The sequence below is a fragment of the Pseudophryne corroboree genome, chromosome 1 (assembly GCF_028390025.1).
Source record: "Pseudophryne corroboree isolate aPseCor3 chromosome 1, aPseCor3.hap2, whole genome shotgun sequence".
NCBI lineage: Eukaryota > Metazoa > Chordata > Amphibia > Anura > Myobatrachidae > Pseudophryne > Pseudophryne corroboree.
Genome location: NC_086444.1, coordinates 200,741,406 through 200,749,084, shown reverse-complemented (window position 1 = coordinate 200,749,084; position 7,679 = coordinate 200,741,406). Strand labels below are relative to the sequence as shown.

Here is a 7,679-nt window from a genome sequence, read left to right as displayed (position 1 = left end):
GCAGCAGTGCGTGTGAGCTATCCCCCCACGAATATGTGATCAGCTTCCCCATAAGCAGTAAATGCCTGTGCAAAGACAAGTGCATACATTCACACACACTTACAGCATAGGACACTTCATACGCATCACACTCAGCATTTCAAAACCCAACTTGTGCACCACCTCGCTGAAAACACAGCACACATTTACAACTGAGTGTGAGTGGCTAAACGTCTGAAGTCGGCTACGTAAGAAGATTAACGTGCGAAATACATGTTTCGGCGTTTTCGCGCAATGCATCTTGGGAATTGTGGTCCTTCAGCTATGCGCGGTAAAGAAATGGAAATCGCTATAAAACTACTTGTACCACAAGGCCATGCGTCGAGCTGTCACATGACTCAGACAAGCTGAGACACAGCAGGATCGAGGCTTGGAACGCACACATCCTGTGTCTCTTCCTCTCTTCCTTCCTTCCGGCCGGGTCCTCTCAAATTAGCTTCTTAGTAGATCTGTGTTGCTCAGTGGGTGTATGGGCTCCCTCCTGATTATTTTTTGTGGGGGGGTTGGGGAAATTTTTAATTTGATTTTATGACCACAACGCAAAATACAGCCATTGTCAAGGAAGTCCTGCACTAGTGCCCATTCTGGTACCTTACCACTCACACACAGCTTTGCACATCGCCTGCATGTGTACAGTGCAGGCACCAATCAGTAAGAGTGCAGAACATTTTATAGATTTTTTTAATTTAGTTTTTTTTTTTTAAATTGGACATCTTTCAGCTTGTGTCTTCGTGGTGGTGATCTCACGTGGAAGTGGTGCAGCGCCCCAGTAAAAAGGGAGGCAAAGTGAGTGTGCGGCGCAAGCGTTGGTGTAAAGGCATGTTTGCATGATTGTCAGTGTGCACGGAGCAGAAATGTACTTTTGTTGTTAAACGCTAACCCAATCAGAATTGATTATTTTATGTCTAGGAGCATGTATTTTATTATTATGTATTAGTCAATGTATTGTGGTTACATTACAACATACTGCTGCATGGTAGGCAAGAGCGCCAGGGAAAAAAATGCTGCCTCTTTCATAGTGTATACTGAATAGTGGGGGTTTTGTACCAGGCTTGTCTGCCTTTGAAGGATGTTTGTTATGGGTATGTGTTATCAATTGTGTATTTCTTGTCAATAATAATCTACAGTTGGTGTGCTGCATACTGTACCTCTTATAATAATTGTACTGGGCACAAAATGACAACTGTTAATTCCCGAGAGAGTATGTCACGCTCATAAAAACAGTGTATGTACTATTCAAAGGGGCTCAAACTTGGTCCTCAGGACCCTACACGGTGCATGTTTTCCAGGTCTCCGCACAGAATCACAGGTGAAATATTTTACTCCACTTCTTGTTCTTTTATAGTGTGTCAGCCAGCAATGATTACACCTGTGCACCTGCTAAGTGACCTGGAGAACAGGAGCTGTTTTGGGTCCTGAGAACAGAATTTGAGAACGTGTGTACTATTCAGTGGGGAAAGTGAATTTGCCCACCATCTGCAACTGCTGCACACTTCACAGATTATTACAGGAGAGCAACGTCCTCATTTTACTGTGCATCCTTATGGAGATGTGAGACGAAGTTAGTGATGAAATGCTAGAGTTGCGAGTGTGCCAACGCTGTTTTGCCAGCGTCGCTTATAATTGAATATGTCCCAGTAAGTGCATCTTTGTAGCTGATATCCAGTATTGCTCCTGTGAGATTATTATAATAAAATTATTTCTCTATCGTCCTAGTGGATGCTGGGGTTCCTGAAAGGACCATGGGGAATAGCGGCTCCGCAGGAGACAGGGCACAAAAAGTAAAGCTTTAGGATCAGGTGGTGTGCACTGGCTCCTCCCCCTATGACCCTCCTCCAAGCCTCAGTTAGATTTTTGTGCCCGGCCGAGAAGGGTGCAATCTAGGTGGCTCTCCTAAAGAGCTGCTTAGAAAAGTTTAGCTTAGGTTTTTTATTTTACAGTGAGTCCTGCTGGCAACAGGATCACTGCAACGAGGGACTTAGGGGAGAAGAAGTGAACTCACCTGCGTGCAGGATGGATTGGCTTCTTTGGCTACTGGACATTAGCTCCAGAGGGACGATCACAGGTACAGCCTGGATGGTCACCGGAGCCTCGCCGCCGGCCCCCTTGCAGATGCTGAAACGAGAAGAGGTCCAGAATCGGCGGCAGAAGACTCCTCAGTCTTCTTAAGGTAGCGCACAGCACTGCAGCTGTGCGCCATTTCCTCTCAGCACACTTCACACGGCAGTCACTGAGGGTACAGGGCGCTGGGAGGGGGGCGCCCTGGGAGGCAAATGAAAACCTTTTTTGGCTAAAAATACCTCACATATAGCCTCCGGGGGCTATATGGAGATATTTAACCCCTGCCAGAATCCATTAAAGAGCGGGAGACGAGCCCGCCGAAAAAGGGGCGGGGCCTATCTCCTCAGCACACAGCGCCATTTTCCCTCACAGAAAGGCTGGAGGGAAGGCTCCCAGGCTCTCCCCTGCACTGCACTACAGAAACAGGGTTAAAACAGAGAGGGGGGGCACTAATTTGGCGTTAGAAATATATAAAAGATGCTATAAGGGAAAACACTTATATAAGGTTGTCCCTATATAATTATAGCGTTTTTGGTGTGTGCTGGCAAACTCTCCCTCTGTCTCTCCAAAGGGCTAGTGGGTCCTGTCCTCTATCAGAGCATTCCCTGTGTGTGTGCTGTGTGTCGGTACGTGTGTGTCGACATGTATGAGGACGATGTTGGTGAGGAGGCGGAGCAATTGCCTGTAATGGTGATGTCACTCTCTAGGGAGTCGACACCGGAATGGATGGCTTATTTAGGGAATTACGTGATAATGTCAACACGCTGCAAGGTCGGTTGACGACATGAGACGGCCGACAAACAATTAGTACCGGTCCAGACGTCTCAGAAACACCGTCAGGGGTTTTAAAACGCCCGTTTACTTTAGTCGGTCGACACAGACACAGACACGGACACTGAATCCAGTGTCGACGGTGAATAAACAAACGTATTCCTTATTAGGGCCACACGTTAAGGGCAATGAAGGAGGTGTTACATATTTCTGATACTACAAGTACCACAAAAGAGGGTATTATGTGGGATGTGAAAAAACTACCGTAGTTTTTCCTGAATCAGATAAATTAAATGAAGTGTGTGATGATGCGTGGGTTCCCCCCGATAGAAAATTATGGGCGGTATACCCTTTCCCGCCAGAAGTTAGGGCGCGTTGGGAAACACCCCTTAGGGTGGATAAGGCGCTCACACGCTTATCAAAACAAGTGGCGGTACCGTCTATAGATAGGGCCGTCCTCAAGGAGCCAGCTGACAGGAGGCTGGAAAATATCATAAAAAGTATATACACACATACTGGTGTTATACTGCGACCAGCGATCGCCTCAGCCTGGATGTGCAGAGCTGGGGTGGCTTGGTCGGATTCCCTGACTAAAAATATTGATACCCTTGACAGGGACAGTATTTTATTGACTATAGAGCATTTAAAGGATGCATTTTCTATATATGCGAGATGCACAGAGGGATATTTGCACTCTGGCATCAAGAGTAAGTGCGATGTCCATATCTGCCAGAAGATGTTTATGGACACGACAGTGGTCAGGTGATGCAGATTCCAAACGGCACAAAGGTGTATTGCCGTATAAAGGAAGAGGAGTTATTTGGGGTCGGTCCATCGGACCTGGTGGCCACGGCAACTGCTGGAAAATCCACCGTTTTTACCCTAAGTCACATCTCTGCAGAAAAAGACACCGTCTTTTCAGCCTCAGTCCTTTCGTCCCTATAAGAGTCATATCTGCCCAGGGATAGAGGAAAGGGAAGAAGACTGGAACAGAAGCGTTCCACCGCTTCTGCCAAGCTCTCAGCATGACGCTGGGACCGTACAGGACCCCTGGATCCTACATGTAGTATCCCAGGGGTACAGATTGGAATGTCGAGACGTTTCCCCTTCGCAGGCTCCTGAAGTCTGGTTTACCAAGGTCTCCCTCCGACAAGGAGGCAGTATGGGAAACAATTCACAAGCTGTATTCCCAGCAGGTGATAATCAAATTACCCCTCCTACAACAAGAAAAGGGGTATTATTCCACATTATATTGTGGTACTGAAGCCAGAAGGCTAGGTGAGACCTATTCTAAATCTAAAAAAATTTGAACACTTACAAAGGTTCAAATCAAGATGGAGTCACTCAGAGCAGTGATAACGAACCAGGAAGAAGGGGACTATATAGTGTCCCGAGACATCAGGGATGCTTACCTCCATGTCCAAAATTTGCCCTTCTCACTAAGGGTACCTCAGGTTCGTGGTACAGAACTGTCACTATCAGTTTCAGACGCTGCCGTTTGGATTGTCCACGGCACCCCGGGTCTTTACCAAGGTAATGGCCGAAATGATGATTCTTCTTCGAAGAAAAGGCGTCTTAATTATCCCTTACTTGGACGATCTCCTGATAAGGGCAAAGTCCAGGGAACAGTTGGAGGTCGGAGTAGCACTATCTTGGATACTGCTACAACAGCACGGGTGGATTCTAAATATTCCAAAATCGCAGCTGATCCCGACGACAAGTCTGCTGTGCCTAGGGATGATTCTGGACACAGTCCAGAAAAAGGTGTTTCTCCCGGAAGAGAAAGCCAGGGAGTTATCCGAGCTAGTCAGGAACCTCCTAAAATCAGTGCATCATTGCACAAGGGTCCTGGTAAAGATGGTGACTTCCTACGAAGCAATTCCATTCGGCAGATTTCACGCAAGAATTTTTCAGTGGGATCTGCTGGACAAATGGTCCGGATCGCATCTTCAGATGCATCAGCGGATAACCCTATATCCAAGGACAAGGGTGTCTCTCCTGTGGTGGTTACAGAGTGCTCATCTTCTAGAGGGCCGCAGATTCGGCATTCAGGATTGGATGCTGGTGACCACGGAGGCCAGCCCGAGAGGCTGGGGAGCAAGTCACACAAGGAAAAAATTTCCAGGGAGTGTGATCAAGTCTGGAGACTTTTCTCCACATAAATATACTGGAGCTAAGGGTAAATTTATAATACTCTAAGCTTAGCAAGACCTCTGCTTCAAGGTCAGCCGGTATTGATCCAGTGGGAAAAACATCACGGCAGTCGCCCACGTAAATAGACAGGGCGGCACAAGAAGCAGGAGGGCAATGGCAAAAACTGCAAGGACTTTTCGCTGGGCGGAAAATCATGTGATAGCACTGTCAGCAGTGTTTCATTCCGGGAATGGAAACTGGGAAGCAGACTTCCTCAGCAGGCACGACCTCCACCCGGCAGAGTGGAAACTTCATCGGGAAGTTTTCCACATGATTGTAAACCGTTGGGAAATACCAAAGGTGGACATGATGGCGTCCCGTCTGAACAAAAAACGGGACAGGTATTGCGCCAGGTTAAGAGACCCTCAGGCAATAGCTGTGGACGTTCTGGTAACACCATGGATGTACCAGTCGGTGTATGTGTTCCATCCTCTGCTTCTCATACCTAAGGTACTGAGACTTATAAGACGTAAAGGAGTAAGAACTATACTCATGGCTCCGGATTGGCCAAGAAGGACTTGGTACCCGGAACTTCAAGAGATGCTCACAGAGGACTTATGGCCTCTGCCGCTAAGAAGGGACTTGTTTCAGCAAGTACCATGTCTGTTCCAAGACTTACCGCAGCTGCGTTTGATGGCATGGCGGTGGAACGCCGGATCCTAAGGGAAAAAGGCATTCCGGAAGAGGTCATTCCTACCCTGGTCAAAGCCAGAAAGGAGGTGACCGCACAACATTATCACCACATGTGGCAAAAATATGTTGCGTGGTGTGAGGCCAGAAAGGCCCCACGAAGAAATTTCAACTCGGTCGATTCCTGCATTTCCTGCAAACAGGAGTGTCTATGGGCCTCAAATTGGGGTCCATTAAGGTTCAAATTTCGGCCCTGTCGATTTTCTTCCAGAAAGAAGTGGCTTCAGTTCCTGAAGTCCAGAAGTTTGTCAAGGGAGTATTGCATATACAACCCCCTTTTGTGCCTCCAGTGGCACTGTGGGATCTCAACGTAGTTCTGGGATTCCTCAAATCACATTGGTTTAAAACCAGTCAAATCTGTGGATTTGAAGCATTTCACATGAAAAGTGACCATGCTCTTGGCCCTGGCCTGGACCAGGCGAGTGTCAAATTGGTGGTTTTTTTTCTCGAAAAAGCCCATATCTGGTTGTCCATTTGGACAGGGCAGAGCTGCGGACTCGTCCCCAGTTCTCTCCCTAAGGTGGTGTCAGTGTTTCACCTGAACCAGCTTATTTTGGTGCCTTGCGCCTACTAGGGACTTGGAGGACTCCAGGTTGCTAGATGTTGTCAGGGCCCTGTAAATATAGGTTCCAGGACGGCTGGAGTCAGGAAAACTGACTTGCTGTTATCCTGTATGCACCCAACAAACTGGGTGCTCTTGCTTCTAAGCAGACTATTGCTAGTTGGATGTGTAATACAATTCAGCTTGCACATTCTGTGGCAGGCCTGCCACAGCCAAAATATGTAAATGCACATTCCACAAGGAAGGTGGGCTTATCTTGGGCGGCTGCCCGAGGGGTCTCGGCTTTACAACTTTGCCGAGCGGCTATTTAGTCAGGGGCAAACACGTTGGTAAAATCCTACAAATTTGATACCCTGGCTAAGGAGGACCTGGAGTTCTCTCATTCGGTGCTGCAGAGTCATCCGCACTCTCCCGCCCGTTTGGGAGCTTTGGTATTATCCCCATGGTCCTTTCAGGAACCCCAGCATCCACTAGGACGATAGAGAAAATAAGAATTTACTTACCGATAATTCTATTTCTCGGAGTCCGTAGTGGATGCTGGGCGCCCATCCCAAGTGCGGATTATCTGCAATACTTGTACATAGTTACAAAAATCGGGTTATTATTGTTGTGAGCCATCTTTTCAGAGGCTCCGCTGTTATCATACTGTTAACTGGGTTCAGATCACAGGTTGTACAGTGTGATTGGTGTGGCTGGTATGAGTCTTACCCGGGATTCAAAATCCTTCCTTATTGTGTACGCTCGTCCGGGCACAGTATCCTAACTGAGGCTTGGAGGAGGGTCATAGGGGGAGGAGCCAGTGCACACCACCTGATCCTAAAGCTTTACTTTTTGTGCCCTGTCTCCTGCGGAGCCGCTATTCCCCATGGTCCTTTCAGGAACCCCAGCATCCACTACGGACTCCGAGAAATAGAATTATCGGTAAGTAAATTCTTATTTTTAAATATTTTGGGGTTTTGCAATCCTTACTGTAAATGATACAGCCTTTATACAGCTCCATGGAGTTGTGTGACCACTAAAAAGCAACAGGCTGTTATACAGGCCACTGATATCCATAATAATATACTGTAAGCTGTGCATTATTCCTTAGAATACATGAAATCATGTCATCAGAAGATACTGATTATTATAGACTATAGAATTTGCTATTGTATAGATATTATTTACAGGGGTTTATACCTTTATATATAAATCACTTGTATTCGCATATAGGATTGAATATAAAACTGCCCACAATTATAATTCTATGGAATATAAGTGGCAATGCTGTTGAATGGGTAAAGTGCTTTATGATAGTAAATGTAAAATGGAAGTAAATATAATACATAAATGCTGTTGCACCTGTAAAATATACAGTATTGCC

The 7,679-nt window shown here is 46.6% G+C and overlaps 1 protein-coding gene across 2 annotated transcripts in view; it reads left to right on the top strand.

Annotated features, from left to right (window-relative positions):
* The first annotated feature begins 402 nt into the window (after positions 1–402).
* The window catches only part of ARB2A (ARB2 cotranscriptional regulator A), a 792,581-nt gene continuing 785,304 nt past the window's right edge, over positions 403–7,679 (top strand). Inside the window, exons 1-2 of one of the 2 annotated variants that reach the window (XM_063964011.1) lie at positions 403–825; positions 1,385–1,676. The gene's annotated coding sequence lies outside the window, so the exon portion shown is untranslated. The remainder of the gene's footprint in view (positions 826–1,384; positions 1,677–7,679) is intronic. The other variant, XM_063964010.1, reaches the window with a different exon arrangement.